The following is a 16,244-nucleotide window of genomic DNA, read 5'->3' on the forward strand; positions in this document are numbered from 1 at the left end:
CCGAGCCCGGCCAGCGGAAAAAAAGCCGCATCCCAGGAGCCACACGCTACGGAAGGGTAAACACACACACTCTCTAGGTTTCCTGCCTGTCTCAACTCCTACCCTCTTACTCCGCTGATTCCACACCTCTCCCTCGGAGTGTACATTTAATAAGACCACAGTATTTTTTAATTATTTCCCTGACATATCCCTAGCCTACCTCTCCTGAACCTTGGTCCCTCAGTTTGTGTTAACCCTTAATAAAACGGTTAATTCGTAAACTAAACATTGGTCTCAGTAACAACTTGTGGACATGGTGAGGGCAGTGTTTCTAGTCTGTGCCCTGAGATTCGGTCCATCAGCGATCGATCCTCTGTGCGAGGTGAGTGCTGCGTGTGCCCTCGGTCTGTTTTAAATACAAGATCCCTCCACATTGGGGGGGGGAAGTCGTGGAAGCATCCTGATAGCCAGTAGCCTCTGTGACAGCATCGGCTCACGACACCATACCAGTGCTACAGTTTGATACAATAACAGTACTTCTGTTACAAGTTTCCAGAACAAAATGGTTTTTAAAATACTTTAAAAAATACTAAGGAAGGAGAGAGATATGGTTGCCAAAACTTAAGTTACATGGGAAAAAAGAAGCATACACATTCACAATATAAAGTATCTTAACACTAATTCAAATTTAGAAAAAGTCAGTATTGGAAATGAACAGTAATTAATCACTGATGCAGCTAAGGTTAACATAATAATGCAAGAAATCTGATATGAACCTAACCAACCAAGGTGGGGAGGGCAGCCTGTGGTGGGAGGCAAAGAGAAAGGGGGGCATCAGAAATCCAGAAGACTCATTATTAATTATAAAAGCCCATGAAAACGCATTAGCATTCACAAAACCAGGAAGTTCACAGTATACACAGAATAGTTTCACCGTCTATTACTGGCTACAAAAAAATAAGTTTTAAAATAGTGATACAGAAATCCCAAAAGCACAAAACCAGATTAAATTCTAGTGAAATCTGTATGTTTGGTTCATAAAGTGATCAGCCAGTGGAGTGTGAATGTTGCTGACAAAGCAAGTGAAAAATTTAAGTTTAATATTAAAATTATTTAGTATAATTTTTAAACCAGTATTAGCATGTTTTCTTAAAACTATTCCAATAGTAGATACTCAAATTACTACAAACTACAACTACTATAAGAAAATTAATTGTAGTGAGAAGTACTGTACTGGGCCAAGTGTAAGTTGCTTCTGAATATAAAGCAACCTTTAGAAAAAAAAACCCAGAGCAATCAGCTACTGGCACATTCCTTTGGTCTCTGCTGTTCTATTCAATAACAATTGCAGTGACTGGTTTGCAAAGCTGCTCACAGGCTAGGATAATTTCAGTCAAGCTTTAACTTCCCAACTCCCAAATTTTCCAAAATTACCAATCTCACACAGCATAAACAAATGTTCCATCAATAACAATCAGGTGGAATCTCAAAATGATGATGGCCATGCACAAAAATGTTTGGGGATTTTAAATGTTTAACCTGCCTGTGTTAAACACACTGAGCACACCTCCTGTGAGTAGCCCCCCAGTACCGGCTTGCGACACCTCCACTGGGTACTGCACGAATAATTATACAAGGCATCAAGCCAAACAGCAATACAAAGGAATATGGAATAGCTGTTAACAGTGAAAGCATTCTTCTAGAAATAATAATTTGGAGCCAAACAACAGCTAAATATTTGTGTAGAAAGGACTATCACAAACCAGTTAGTAGAAAACAAGTATAATGAAGAACACTACATTGAAGAAAATATCCTTATGCATAGAAATTCCCCAAAACAATAATCTGATTAGTTTTTCTTTAACAGATTTAACCACTCCAAACCAGGTGGATTTTTTCTTCAAATTAAATAGTTAATTCAAGACAATTTAATTTTACAGTAAAATAAAAACAACTGAATTCAAGCTACTAATTCTGAATGAGAATATCAACTCAAATATTTAATGTAGCTCAACAAAAGCACTTTAGATTAATTTATCCTCTTAATTTATATTAAAAGCCTTAAGTGCCTTTACATAGATAAAGTCTGAGTAATCCCTTTCTAATTACTTGGACAAAGTCAGTCACATGTCTTGAAATAGTTCAGCTGAACACAATATTTTTTTCCCCAAGAAATGGGGAAAATTCATAGTATCACATTGGAAATTTCTATCATAACTTCTTGTATAAACTTATCAATCAGAATAAAAGTGGGTAGAACAAATAAAGGAAAACAGAAGATTCATTATGACATTTCAAGATTGAACAATTGTCAGTCTAGAGGGAGAACAATGTCAAAACCAAGGCATATCACTGGAGTCCAAGTAAAAAACACTGCAAGTCACATAAAGAGATTAGACAGAAGGCAATCAATACTGGATTTTATTTTCACTGTAAAGACTATAATCCATGACACACAAAGCTGTGAAGCTTTCTCACTGAGGAACTGTGAGAAATGTTTTCACTTCATTTGCAAACTATTTTGAAAAACACAGAACACCACACTTTTATAGTGGCTACCTCCTTCCACAGCAATTCCAGAAAGCACAAGGCTAGAGGAGATAAGCCCAAAGAGCTTACAGAACAGTCTATGAAACTTACTATGATTACCAACCAAACAAGTTATCCTTCACTACCCTTTTTCCTATCCAAGATTTTTAATTTCATGTCTTTTTATTCTAGTTTTGTTTTGTCCTGCTCCTTTAGGTCTATGTTTCACCAGCTGTCTTTCACAATTCCCAAGGATGAGAATGAGTCACAGAGTTATAAAGCAGCAGCTCAGTTCCTCAGACAGGTCTGCATGCATACATGCATGAGCATGTATAGAGACTGCAAAACAAGATGGAATAATGAGTTTAAATACATGCAATCAGTAACTATAACTGGGATTCCTCTCCTCTTATGGAATAGGGCTTCTGCTGACTCAGTGGACAGCACAAAGACAAATGAGACAAAAGGAAGACAGTTACACTTCCCAAAACTTTTACAAACACAGCTTTTAGGTGATTGAAAGCACAGCACACAATCTTTCTTTTTCCTGACCTGCCTTTCTCCTGCTTATTTTCCTCATATCCATGATTTATGTACTAATCCCATTCCTCCACAAAATGTGGTCTGTTCATTTCTGTAGATATTTCTGTAGAGCTCTCCTTTTCAGTATGCAACACAAGGAACAACAGAAAAAGTCATAGAATCACAGAATAGTTAAGGTTGGAAGGGACCTTAAAGATCATCAGGTTCCAACCTCCCTGCTATGAGCAGGGACACCTCATACTAGACCAGGCTGCACAAAGCAGGGAGGAGGCTTCCACAACCTCCCCAGGCAACCTATTCCAGCACCTTACTACCCTCATGGTGAAGAATTTCTTCCTGATGTCTAACCTAAATTTACCCTCTTTTAGTTTAAAACCATTACCCCTTGTCCTATCACTGCCCTCTCTAGTGAAAAGCCCTTCCCCAGCTTTCCTGTAGCCCCTTCAGATACTGGAAGGCTGCTATAAAGTCTCCCCAGAGCCTCCTCCAGGCTGAACAACCCCAATTCTCTCAGCCTGTCTTCATAGAAGAGGTCCTCCAGCCCTCTGATCATCTTCCTGGCCCTTCTCTGGACTCTCTCCAACAGTTCCATGTCTTTCCTGTGATGAGGGCTCCAGAGTTGTACACAGTACTCCAGCTGGGGTCTCACCAGAGCAGAGTAGAGGGGCAGAGTCCCCTCCCTGCTGGCCACACTAATTTTGATGCAGCCCAGTATGCAGTTGGCTCTCTGGGCTGCGAGTGCACATTGCCCAGAGGGCCAACCGCATCCTGGGCTGCATCCTGTCCCTTTAATATTTCTAAAAATTACCATCAAGCTAACACTGCAACTACTCTCCACCGCATTGAATAATGCCTTTTAGTACCAATGAGGTAGATAGTTCATGGCAACAAATACCAAAGACATTGTATATACTCATTTTCCCTTCTCTCTTCCCTCCTCCCCCCCTTTCAAGGGGGAAGGAAGGAATAAAGGACTACTAAGCTGTGGGTCCCTGATTTTGTGTATCTCACTGCTTTTCTCCCAAAATCACAGAATGGTTGAGGTGAGAAGTGACCTCTGGAAATCATTGTCCAACCTCTTGCTCAAGCAGGGACATCAAGATCATGGTGCCCAGAAATTAGGAAAAAAGTTAAAATGAAAAAACTATTAAAAAAAAAATAAATCTATGTACTCAAACTGACTGCTTATTTTATTTCCTTTAGCAGTAATCTTTATTATAACATGACATATAACTACCTGAATTTCTCTACAACAAAATTAATCCAAAGACAATCCATTTAGACAACTTTTTATTTAACTGAGGAAGAAAATATTTCCCAAAATCTGAGGCTCTCTATTCCAAAGATAAAAGCATAAAGAAGCCATTGAGCTAATTGATTTTAACTCCTTCTCTAAAAGTGGGCCTTTTCTCCATTTTAATTTTAAAGAAATATAGTGAGACTTTTAGATAACAAAGGCCCCAAGGAAAGCTGCATCCAACATTACTAATCTTGACATTTACAATAACAACACAAAAACTTTCCCTGAAGTTCACCACACTAACCTCTTTAGACTAAGTTACAATTAAAACATAACCACTATGCCAAGAGTACATACAACTATAAAAGTCATCACAAAGTAAAAGAGCATCAGTAATACAGAAATTGCACTAAATTCTGCAAATAATTAAGTCTACACTTAAGTTTACTTGTTTCCCAAAGCTATTCCATGTTGTAGTTTTACATTTGGCTTTTATTCATATTTGTGTATTACCTTGATGGAAGGCAAAAACTAAGTTACTTGCTTGAAGAGAGTTGATATGTACAACAAATAGTAATTTATTTTTTTTAAATCCCTTTTGCTGTAAGAAAGAACAATAACAAAAGCAAACAAACAAAAGCAAACAAACAAAAGCACAAACCCAACAACACAAACCACCAGAGGCTTTTTAAATGCATCATGCAAAAAACAAAACAGGTAACTCAACATCTCCAACTGGAATGGTCTTTTTAAACAAAATTAGAAGTATCCATTAATGACAAAGGCATTTCTTCCTATGTGGTCAGTGGAAGCAACAAATTCATCACTATACTATTCACAGATTCATGGAACTGGAAAAGATTCAGCTTCCAGCTAAGTGCCAGTACTCAATATGAGTCACAGGCTTCCTATTCTTGCTTTGACAAATATGCAGTCCTTTGTTTTAATAAGCTCTCTGCAACCAGATGAAGTGGATGAACTGGAAACACTGGATCCGAGGATCCAACTTCTCTACTTCCCCAATTAGACTGTAGCTATATTTGAGAACAACCACTGCAGTTACTCAACCAGGATGAAATACAGGTATATTAATCCCCAAAGAATACATCTCCAACCATCAAAGCCATGCCCTTTCTAACTGCAGGAAAAAAAGTAAAACAAATGTGTACTATACTAAATTGTCAGTGTGCATTACAATAGTTTAAAATTAAAACTTCTATTTCAATAAATTTTAATTTAATACACCTGTAGAGTTTTACTGATTATAAACTACCCTAAATCACAGAATTACCTTGGTTGGAAAAGACCTTAAAAATCATCGAGTTCAACCATCAACCTAACACTGATAAGTCCTCAACTAAACCATATCCCTAAGTACTATGTATGACTCTCAAATCCCTCCAGGTATGGTGACTCCACCACTGCCCTGGGCAGCCTGTTCCAATGCCTGATAAACCTTTTGGTGAAGAAATTCTTCCTAACATCCAATCTAAACCTCCCTTGGCACAACTTGAGGCCATTACCTCTTGTCCTATCAGTTGTAACTTCATTGAACACATCTTTACAACCTCCTTTGACGTAGTTGTAGAGAGCGATAAAGTCTCCCCTCAGTCTCCTTTTTGCTAGGCTAAACAACCCCAGCTCCCTCAGCCACTCCTCACAAGACATATGCTCCAAACCCTTCATCAACTTTGTTGTCCTTCTTAGTATGTGATGCACTACAAAGTTAAGCCTTAAACATAACATTACCATTACAAAATGTTATCAATCACTACCTAATCAAAGCTAACTACTTCACATCTGCTATTTCTGTTGTACTCTCCTCCTGTTTCTCTTCTTTTGAAGAATATGCAATACAGTTTGCAAATGTGAAATTATAATAAAAGGTAACATGTTAACTACAATGCCTGCAACTTTGTTATGAGTGGTAAGAGAAATTAAGAGCTCTAACAAAACTGAACCATTTCCAATAGGGTGCACTGTTGGATAAATATGAAAATCTACCTATGATTTCTCCTTTTCTGGTACTCCTTCTCTAAGATCACAAAATACAACGTCTTTGAACTGTTGAAGTAACCATTATTAACACTCAGCATACAGATTCCCAAACAAAAGGTTTGCTTCTTGAGCCTTGAAGGAACAAAACTTTTTGTCCAATTGCTCAATTCTTCCAAAGTACCTTTTACTGCACATGACACACCTGAAATTTCTTTGATGTCTTCAAAGCAATGGTCACAGCTTTTGCAACAATTTTAGAAATGCATATGGTTGCTTGTAATGATCATCTGACTTCACTCAATTCAATTCTGTCTTCTAGCAGAACTTGGCAAGTATCTTCTCCCAAAGGAAAATATTATCTGTCACACAAAACTCGACAGTATATCATCCAAAGCTTGAATGATGATGAAAAGTGCATTCTAGGTTTAAAAATAAAAACAAAACAACAAACACAACAAAACCACATACACAAACCCAACTTCTTAAGATACTGGTTCTTAGAAATGCCTTTACTAGACCTCAGTTCCTTTCGGAAAACAGTCCTTCAGAATCATTCCTCACAACAGATTTTGAAGCTAGATAGAAAAAGGACTGGGACTTGATATAGCTCTTGAGCTGATTCAAAGTTCTTAGTTCAAAAGGCAATTTTGGTACCTAGTCTTCACAAAGCATGCAAAACCTCTTATATAAGTGCTATTTCAGTATTCAGGATATTATATGAGACAGGCAATCTTAGAAAGTTGTAAGCACTCAATCACTCCAATAAAATTTCCATTATGTTTTTCTACCTCTTTTGAAGTAAATTTAGTAAGAAAGATCTCACTGCTTAATAATATATAATAGACAAAAGGGTTTTTTAATATTAAAGTTGTATTCCATTGAATATCATACAAGAATTAGCTGGAAATAAATTTGAGATAATTTGAGGAAACTGGTAAGGCTCACACTATAAGTCTCCAAAGTGACAATTCCCTCTGTAGTTAAGTCATAGCTCTACTTTGAAAAGCATTTAGTAGACATAGCTTTTTTTCTTTTTCCCAAATAAAAAATGTCTATACATACTATATAAAAAATTAGAGAGTATAGCCAATTATAAAGCAGAATTTTCATCAAATGTTAAGGTCCAATAAAACATAACAAAACTCAAGGTAAGTTTCAACAGTTCAATAGCAATGGGTTTTTTTCAGCACAGTTAATGAGAAACATTTTGCAACTTTTCTCAGTTTTCATGAGTTATCAGCACCATCTTTTATAACTGTGTTTTCCTTTTAGAATTAATAAATCTTCTGCTACAGTGAAATCAGACATAAGTCTAAATCCAGTTTTTTGTTATCATGTTCATTCCTTAGAATGAAGTATCAATGCAGACTTCATACATAAAGATGGTAGAATGTGGCCCTTAAGCCCAAAGCACTGTTCTTCCTCTGTGGCAGAAAGTGGTCATCACAATTACCACTAACAGACCTAAAAACTTTAAAGCTGATGCTTTAAATCAAAATCCCATTAAAGAAACTTGTGATAGATACTATTGACTCAGAAGGATCCAATGGAAACAGATGATCATCAGCAATTTAGTTATGATGGTAAGAATATTCTTTGTAATAAAGTGGTTTATACGCTCGTACTGCACAAGCAGCTCTAAAGCAGAAACACCGACAAAACCAAGCCCCCAGTAATTTATTGAATACTTAATTGCTTTCCAAGGAAAAATAAGAGTATTTTAAAAGATATTTTAAATTAGCAAAATTAGTACATGTGAAAGGACATACTTTTAAAAAACACCACATCCCATAAAGCTCCCTATATATGTTAATGCAAGAGCCTTAAAAGTAAAGGGGTGATAAAGTATCTAGGCAATAAATTGCCATTTCTGAGACATATGTGGGACAAGAAGCAGATTTTGCATTTCTGGGCAGTAAAATATATGTGAAAGATAAATTACTAAAATCCAGAAATAATACTATAAAAGAATTATGTAATAGACAGCTGGTACTTAACAGCTGTAGTGATATGCATAACATGAGTACGTTTTTCTGTCTTGAGTATGAAAAAAATTTAAAAATAAAATCATAGAATGGTTAAGGTTGGAATCCCCCTGCTCAGAGCAGAGTCAGCTACAGCAGATTGCTCAGGGCTGTGTTCTGTCAGAATTTTAATAAATTTTTAATAAATCCAAGGATGGAGACTCCACAACCCCACATATTCCAATATTTAACCACCCTTAGAGCCAAAAATGTTTTCATCTAAATAGAATTTCTTGTATTTGAGTTTGTACCCATTGTCTCTTGTCCTGCCACTGGACACCACTGAGAAGAGTCTGGATCCATCTTCTTTACTGCCTTCCCATCAGGTATCTTATCAACACATTGATAACATCCCCCTGAACCCTCTCTGCTCCAGGTTGAACAGTCCCAGCTTTCTCAGCCTCTCCTCAAATACCAGATGCTCCAATCCCTTAACAAACTTCAAGACCCTTTGCTGGACTCCCTTCAGTATGTCGAGGTTTGTCTTGTGCTAGGGAGCCCAGAACTGAACCCAGCACTCCAGATGTGTCTCATTACTTATGATTAGAGCTGGAGAATCACCTCCCTTGACCTCCTGGCAACACTCTTAACGAAGCACAGGATGCTGTTTGCCCTTCTTTGCCACAGGCAACATTGCTGGCTTATGTTCAACCCTGTATCCACCAGGACATCCAGGTCCTTTTCTGCCAACCTGCTTCTTAGCTGTGTCCTGGTTTGAGCCAGGATGAAGCCAATTTTCCTTTTTACTGATTTTTTTTTCCTTCAGTAAGCTTTCTTGTAACAAGCAACAGTGTGTTCGGCTAGGCTGATAAGACAGTGGAATGTTTTTCTAACTACTGAGGCTTCAAGGTCGCACCTTCACTCTGCCGGCTCAGACACTATGGGGAGATCTGTGACCCCCCCGTAGGAGGCTGAGTTAGACAGACAGCAAAATTGGCCAAAGATATTCCATTCCATATATCTACGTAAGCTCAAAGGAAGGTCAGAGATCACAGAAGACAACTTCCTTCCTTCTTCTTCTCCCCTTCTCTTCCATCCATGGCCGGCGTCCAGGGAGGACTCTGCTCATCCATCACCCTCGACCCTTAGGCTCGAGCTCTCCTGACCCTCATCACTCTGTGCTTTCTCCAGCAGCAGCTCCGGGATTCCTCGGGACTCTTCCCAGTTCAGGGAAGTGCTGTGGGAGTTGCTGGGGTGGGGGGAGGCGAGAGGCTTTTGCCCATACCTGAATATATCTGTATATAATTGTATGTATTTTCCTGTATCATTCATTAGTGTTTTAATTAAAGCTGTGTAGTTTAGTTTTCAATCCAGCCAAGTCTCTCTCTTTTTCTCTCTCTCCTTCCTTACCTGGGTGGGAGGGGGAGGGGATCGAGAGCATTGTTGTCGGACCTGAGTCAAACGGTGACAACAATTTATTGGCGCCCAACGTGGGGCTAGATTTTAAGCCCAGATTACACATTTTCATCAATTGAGAGTGTCCAACATTCCATCTCTGACGGGAGGAATCCTTCAATAGCAATGGCAAACAATTCTGCTGAATTTCCTGAAGGATTGAAAACTGAACAGACATTTGCTGCAATGAATCTACTGGATCTTTTTCCAAACCTGCAATTGTACATGTGGTATTCAGCCGAGGGCATTCTGCTCTTTGTAGCTGCTCTTGTGGTTCTTTTGTGGTTTATTGATAGAACTGTAGCCATAATCAACCATATCATTACCAGCCTGGTGATCCTAGGGATGATGATACTGTTCTCTATGGGGGCACTGTATGTGTACAGTTACACTGCAAGTCCTAGTGGTACAACTCCTAAAGTGAATGGAAAGGTCCATGTTGGTAATAGCAATAGCTGGTTCAATTTTACCTCTCCATTTTCTTTCAAGCTGAATTTCCCAGCTCTTGATCTGAATAGCATTGTTGCAGTGGGAATGCTTTTGCTGAATGTTTATAATGTGTTGTGGATGCGTAGGGTGAGATGCTGTTCCACTCACTGCCACAAATTGTTGTCACAGTTGTCTCCCAGCCTGTACTGTTGCATTGGGTTATCCACCCACCCAGTTGCAGAACTTGGTATCTACCTTTGTTGAATTGACTAATGTTTCTGTCTGCCCAGTTCTTTAGCATACTCCCTCTGAATAGCAGCACGCTGATCTGGTTTATCAACCACTTCTCCCCATTTTGTCTGCAAACTTGCTGAGAGCGTACTCCATCCCATTATCCAGGTCATTAATAAAGATGCTAAACAGAACTGGTTCCAGTATCAACCCCTGGGGTACACCACTGATGACTGGCTTCCAGCTGCATTTCACACCACTGTTCACAATGCTTTGAGATCAGCAGTTCAGCCAGTTTTTGATCCACTTCACTGTCCGCTTATCTAGTTTGTATTTCATTGATTTGTCTATGTTATGGAACACAGTGTTGAAAGCCTTATTAAAGTAAAAAATGAACATGCTCTGACCTACACTGCTAGTCATCTCATCACAGAAGTTTATCAAGCTTATTAAGCATAAATCTTCATGCGTTTGGAAGTAGTTTGCAGGATTAGTTGTTGTGTCAACATTCCAGGGATCAAGGTGAGGTTGACTGGCCTTTAAATTTCCAGATCCTCTCCCTCTTACCCTTCTTGAAGATATGGGTGACATTTGTTTTCTTTCAGTTCCCTGGTGCCTCCCTTGATCACCACAATCTTTCAAAGATTATTGAGAATAGTCTCACAAAACCATTGGCCAGCTCTCTCAACATGCATGGTGTCCTGATTTGAGCCAGAACTTTATAATAGAAACTGGTGATGAAGAAGATGGAGGCAGTTAAATCCTTGATTCTATGAATAATATAAAACATCTGCATACACTTATAGCTTTTAGATAACAGCAGCACTAATGAGTCCTATACAGAAACATCAGGAAATCAAACACATCTCCAGGTACAGAAGAATTTAGATTACACACCATCTTGACAAGTCTTGACAAGAACTGTAAAGCAGTTTCCTACTTCTTAGCACATTTTATTATCAAATACAGGAGTCCATCCAAAACACAGGAGCTGCTACAAGCTGTGTGATTAATAACAAGGATTTGGTGGCATTCATCTGACAGTTTTGAAAGACTCGATGTTCTTAAAGGTCTTTTCTAATCAGAATGTATCTGTGATTCTGTGATGTTACACATAACTGAATTAAAGGAGCTAAGAATGAAAAGGTAGTATAGTTGCATTTAAATCTATAAACTTTTAGTGTTATTTCACATAATTTAATTTCAGGAATTACCAGATCATAAATTCATTATTAAATTACTGTTAGGGTACAACAATATACTACAATAGATTTTTTAAACTTGAAGGAAAAATACATACTGAAATATTCTGCCCCTAAAATAGAAACTACCATCACACCCTCCCCAACACCACCCCCACAAAAATAAATTAGTAAAGAAAACATCTCTTGAACAATCAGCTGCAATAGAAATAGATTTACTGGTCCATAGAACAATTTTGGTATAGCTACTGGAACTACTAACCACCAGTCAGGACCTTTAATAGCTGTGTAACACACAATTCTGCAGCAAAGTAGCAGCAAGGGCAATGCTCTTACAGAGAAGAGCTGGAAAATAAGTTTAAAGACTGCAAACAAAATGAAAACCATACAAGAATATCCTGCCATTCATCACCTCTCTATCCACTGCTTTATACTTGCATCCCCAACTGTTTAAATATCTTGCTCTACTAATCTCCATTTCTAAAGGTAATACTGTGTATGATAATGCTGTCAGAAAGAAATTATAAGACAGATTAAAACAGTACATGGAGTTAATTTTATGTGGCTTCTTCTGAGGAAGACAACCATTATAGCTATTGCATGAGCTAAACTTGATGACTTGGGTAGCTTCCACCAATCCTATGTCACCCTAATTTCTAGGAGAAATTACAGGGAGCAAAATATATTTTCCCTTGACTGCCATCTTGCCATGGGTTGCAGGGAAACTTCTGCTAGGGCACCTTCTTCCCCTTCTTCCCCACCAGCACCGCTCTCCTTCCCCAGCACCGCTTTTCTCCTCCAGCAGAGCTCTTCCTTCAGGCGTTATAGCCGTTCTTTTGTATGTTAATCGCAGAGGCGCATCTATTGTCCCTCTAATGGCTCCTTGGCTGGGTTTTGAAAGCAGGGGAGCTTCTCAGCTTCTTACTGGAGCCACTCCTGGGGCCCTGCCCCCGCTACCAAAAAACCCACCAAGCCAAACCAGAACAGCTGCTTCAGACACTAAAGGAGCAGAAGAGTCATATCTACTGCCTCAGCTATGTGGGTTGTGAGCTACTCTCACCATCTTTGAAAAATGCTTATTTCATGAATGGATCTTATTATTTTCCTTATGAATTGCAGAATGAGTTTCCATTTAGTTCAGCAAAAGAACTGTGGTCATGAAGTTTTTCTCTATCCATATATTGTCAGTATTCTGGCTTCGGGCTGCTCTTCAGACTACTGTGCATCAGCTGAGCTATGGTAACTGCATGTGACTTCCTGCAGCTTTGCAAATGATATGTGGTAAAAGTGCAAATACATCTCTGTCAATATACGGAAACATTATGTTATCATACTTTGACAATAGAAGTTCAGCCCTAGAAAACATCTGCTTTATACATCAGGAAGCTTTCTGTTTCATTTACTTTTTCATTAGCATGGTAATTTCATAAAAATATCATAGAACCATATAATATCTTATGTTGGAAGGGACCCATAAGGATCATCGAGTCCAACTCCCTGTTCCTTGCAGGACTATCTAAAACTAAACCAAATGACTAAGAGCAGCATCCAGATGCTCCTTGAACTCTGACAGGCTTGGTGCTCTGACCACTTCCCTGGGGAGTTTGTTCCAGTGACCAACCATCCTCTCAGTGAAGAACCTTTTCCAATCTGAACTTCCCCTGACATAGCTTCATTCCATTTCCTCCTATCCTATCGCTGGTCACCAGAGAGAGGAGATCAGCACCTCCCCTCTGCTGCCCCCCTTGAGGAAGGTGTAGACTGATGAAGTCACCCCTCAGCCTTCTCTTCTCCAAGCTGAACAAACCAAGTGACCTCATTTGCTCCTCATAAATCTTGTCCTCAAGGCCTTTCACCATCCTCTGAACACACTCTAATAGTTTGATGTTCTCCTTATATTGAGGGGCCCAAAACTGCACGCAGTACTCAAGGTGAGGCCACACAAGAGCAGTGTAGAGTGGGACAATCAGCTCCTTCAACCAGCTAGCTATGCTGTACTTGACACACCCCAGGGCACACTGTTGACTCATATTCAACTTGCCATCAACCCATAAGGTTCTGCACCTGAGTTGGGACAACCCCAAGCACAATTACAGGTTGGGCAAGAATGGAGTGAGAACAGGAGAAGGACCTGGGGGTGTTGGTCAATGAATGCAAGGCTGCTCTACAGCCTCTCCTCCCCCAGTTTTTATCTATAAACAGGATTATCCTGTCCCAGGTGCAGGATTCAGCACTTGCTCTTGTTAAGTGTCATACAGTTGGTGATTGCCGAATTCCCTAGCCTATCCATGTAAGGCCTCTCTACCCTCAAGGGAGTCCATAGGTCCTCCTAGTTTAGTATCATCAGCAAACTTACTGTACATTCCACTCCTAGGTCCAGATAATTTATAAACATTAAAAAGTACTGGCCCTAAAATATGTATTTAATATTGTAAGTTCAGATTAAAGAATTAACCCACTGTTTCTTTTACTTTATATCATTCACAAAACAAATTAATTGAAATTGCCTAACATATTGAGCACATAAACAGAAAATCTGGAGCAAAAAGTAGCATGACCAATTGACAAAAGTTAGTCTCATGACTTTAATCCATAAGGAAACAGGAAGAGGAAACAGAAATTAATATAAAAAACCAAAAAATGTAGGACAACCTGAAAATCAGAAATGCTGAGTGAAAGTAGTAGCACAAAAGGTGCTGACTTAAAGCACAGGATAAAGATCCATGTAACAGCTGAACTGTTTCAGTGGCTTACTGCCACTGTTGCTCTCACAACACTTGTTATTCATTTCAACAATAAAGGACAATATAGTAAACAAATATAAGATTGAGATGACCTAATCTTATCTTGGAAGGGAATACTCAAGAATAAATCAATGTTAACTTTTTAATGCAATTAAGAGTTGGATTGAGAAACAGGAGAAAAGCACTAATTGGTTCTTTATCTCCCTTTGCCTCTTTCTGTGCATTTTCAACCACTAAAGCAAAACCAAAAATGCCTCCTTTACTACTCCTGTTGCTACTGGAAGCTCTTCAAAAATACTATTTTGCAAAAAGATTTCCTCAAATTCAAGTATTCTATGTCTTACTGCTTTCCTTTTCTCTCAGTCCTATTCATTAACTGTGTTTCCTTCCATGCTGTCCCCACTGCTTCGTGCAAAGATCAAGAAAAACTAGGATTAACTACTAAAACACCCAGAAAAACCAGGATTAATCCTGCTCCTTTTGCTCCCTCAGGACAAGAAAGCAACACTGTAGTGTACTCAAAAGTATTAGTAGAAACAGTGATAAGAAAGTGATGTAATCTTTGAGAGCACAGATCTAGTGATTTAAAGTAGATTTGTTTTACCTCTTGCTACCATCTTATAAAGAGTTGGTATACACAGGGAAATTGGTCACTTCAGGCACTCACATCCAAATGTTCAGTCCACTGTTAAACACTCTACTGGTCACACGCATCAGACAAACAACTTCAGCTATTCAAGCTAAATCCTGGGTTTACCTATACCTCTAGCATGATAATTATATAATGACAAGTATCAGTATGTTAAAAATGACATGCAAAAAAAAGCAAAATAAATTGGATTAAAAATAACACCATATACTATAACCACATCAAAATAAAGACATACAATAACTATAAAATCCACTACTCAAAATTACTTAGGTCACTAAACAATTTCACAGAATCAAAGAATTGTCACAGCTGGAAAAGAAATCTAAGATCCCTGCATCCAACCATCAACTGCCCCTACAACCTCCCAAAAAAGTCCAACCAAAACCAACGCACTAGAGCATGTCCTGAAGTGCCTCATATACACATTTCTTGAATATTTCCAGGGATGGTGACTCCACCAGTTCCCTGAGAAGCCTGTTGAAGTGTCTATTTACTCTTTCAGTAAAAAAAGTCTTCCTAATATCCAGTCTAAAATTCCCTGGCATAAATTCAGGCCATTTCCTCTAGGTCAGGTTAGACAGGGCTTTGAGCAACCTGGTCTAGTGGAAGGTGTCCCTGCCCATGCAGGGGGGTTGGAACTAGATGATCTTCTAGGTCCCTTCCAACCCAAACCATTCTATGATTCCATGATCTAATCTTCTTATATAACATATAAATGTGAGACAATTACCAAAGGTACTGATACAGACTGCATTTCTGCTTTGAACATGGAAGTACCAAGGACTTACTGAGATGGAGAATGTGATTATACAGCCTTGAATTCACAGAATCACAGAATCCTGGTTGCAAAAGACCTTTAAGATCACCAAGTCCAACAATTTACCTAACTCCATGTCCTTAACCACCACATCTACAGGTCTTCGAAGTACTTCCAGGGATGGTGACTCTACTGCTTCCCTGGGCAGCCTGTTCCAATGCTTGACCACTCTTTCAGTAAAGATATTTTTCTTAATATCCAATCTGAACCTCCCCTGGCACAACTTGAAGCCATTTCATTTTGCCCTAGCACCAGTTCCTTTGGAGAAGAGACTGACACCCATCTCACTACAATCTCCTTTCAGGTAGTTGTAGAGATGGTCTCCTCTCAGCCTCCTCTTCTCCATACTAAACAGCTCCAGTTCCCTCAGACGCTCCTCATAAGACTTGTGTTCCAGACACTTCACCAACTCCACTGCCCTTCTCTGGACATGCTCCAGCACCTCAATGTCCTTCTTCTAG

Source organism: Chaetura pelagica, unplaced genomic scaffold (genome assembly GCF_000747805.2).
Source record: "Chaetura pelagica isolate M959 unplaced genomic scaffold, ChaPel_1.0 scaffold994, whole genome shotgun sequence".
NCBI classification, from domain to species: domain Eukaryota; kingdom Metazoa; phylum Chordata; class Aves; order Apodiformes; family Apodidae; genus Chaetura; species Chaetura pelagica.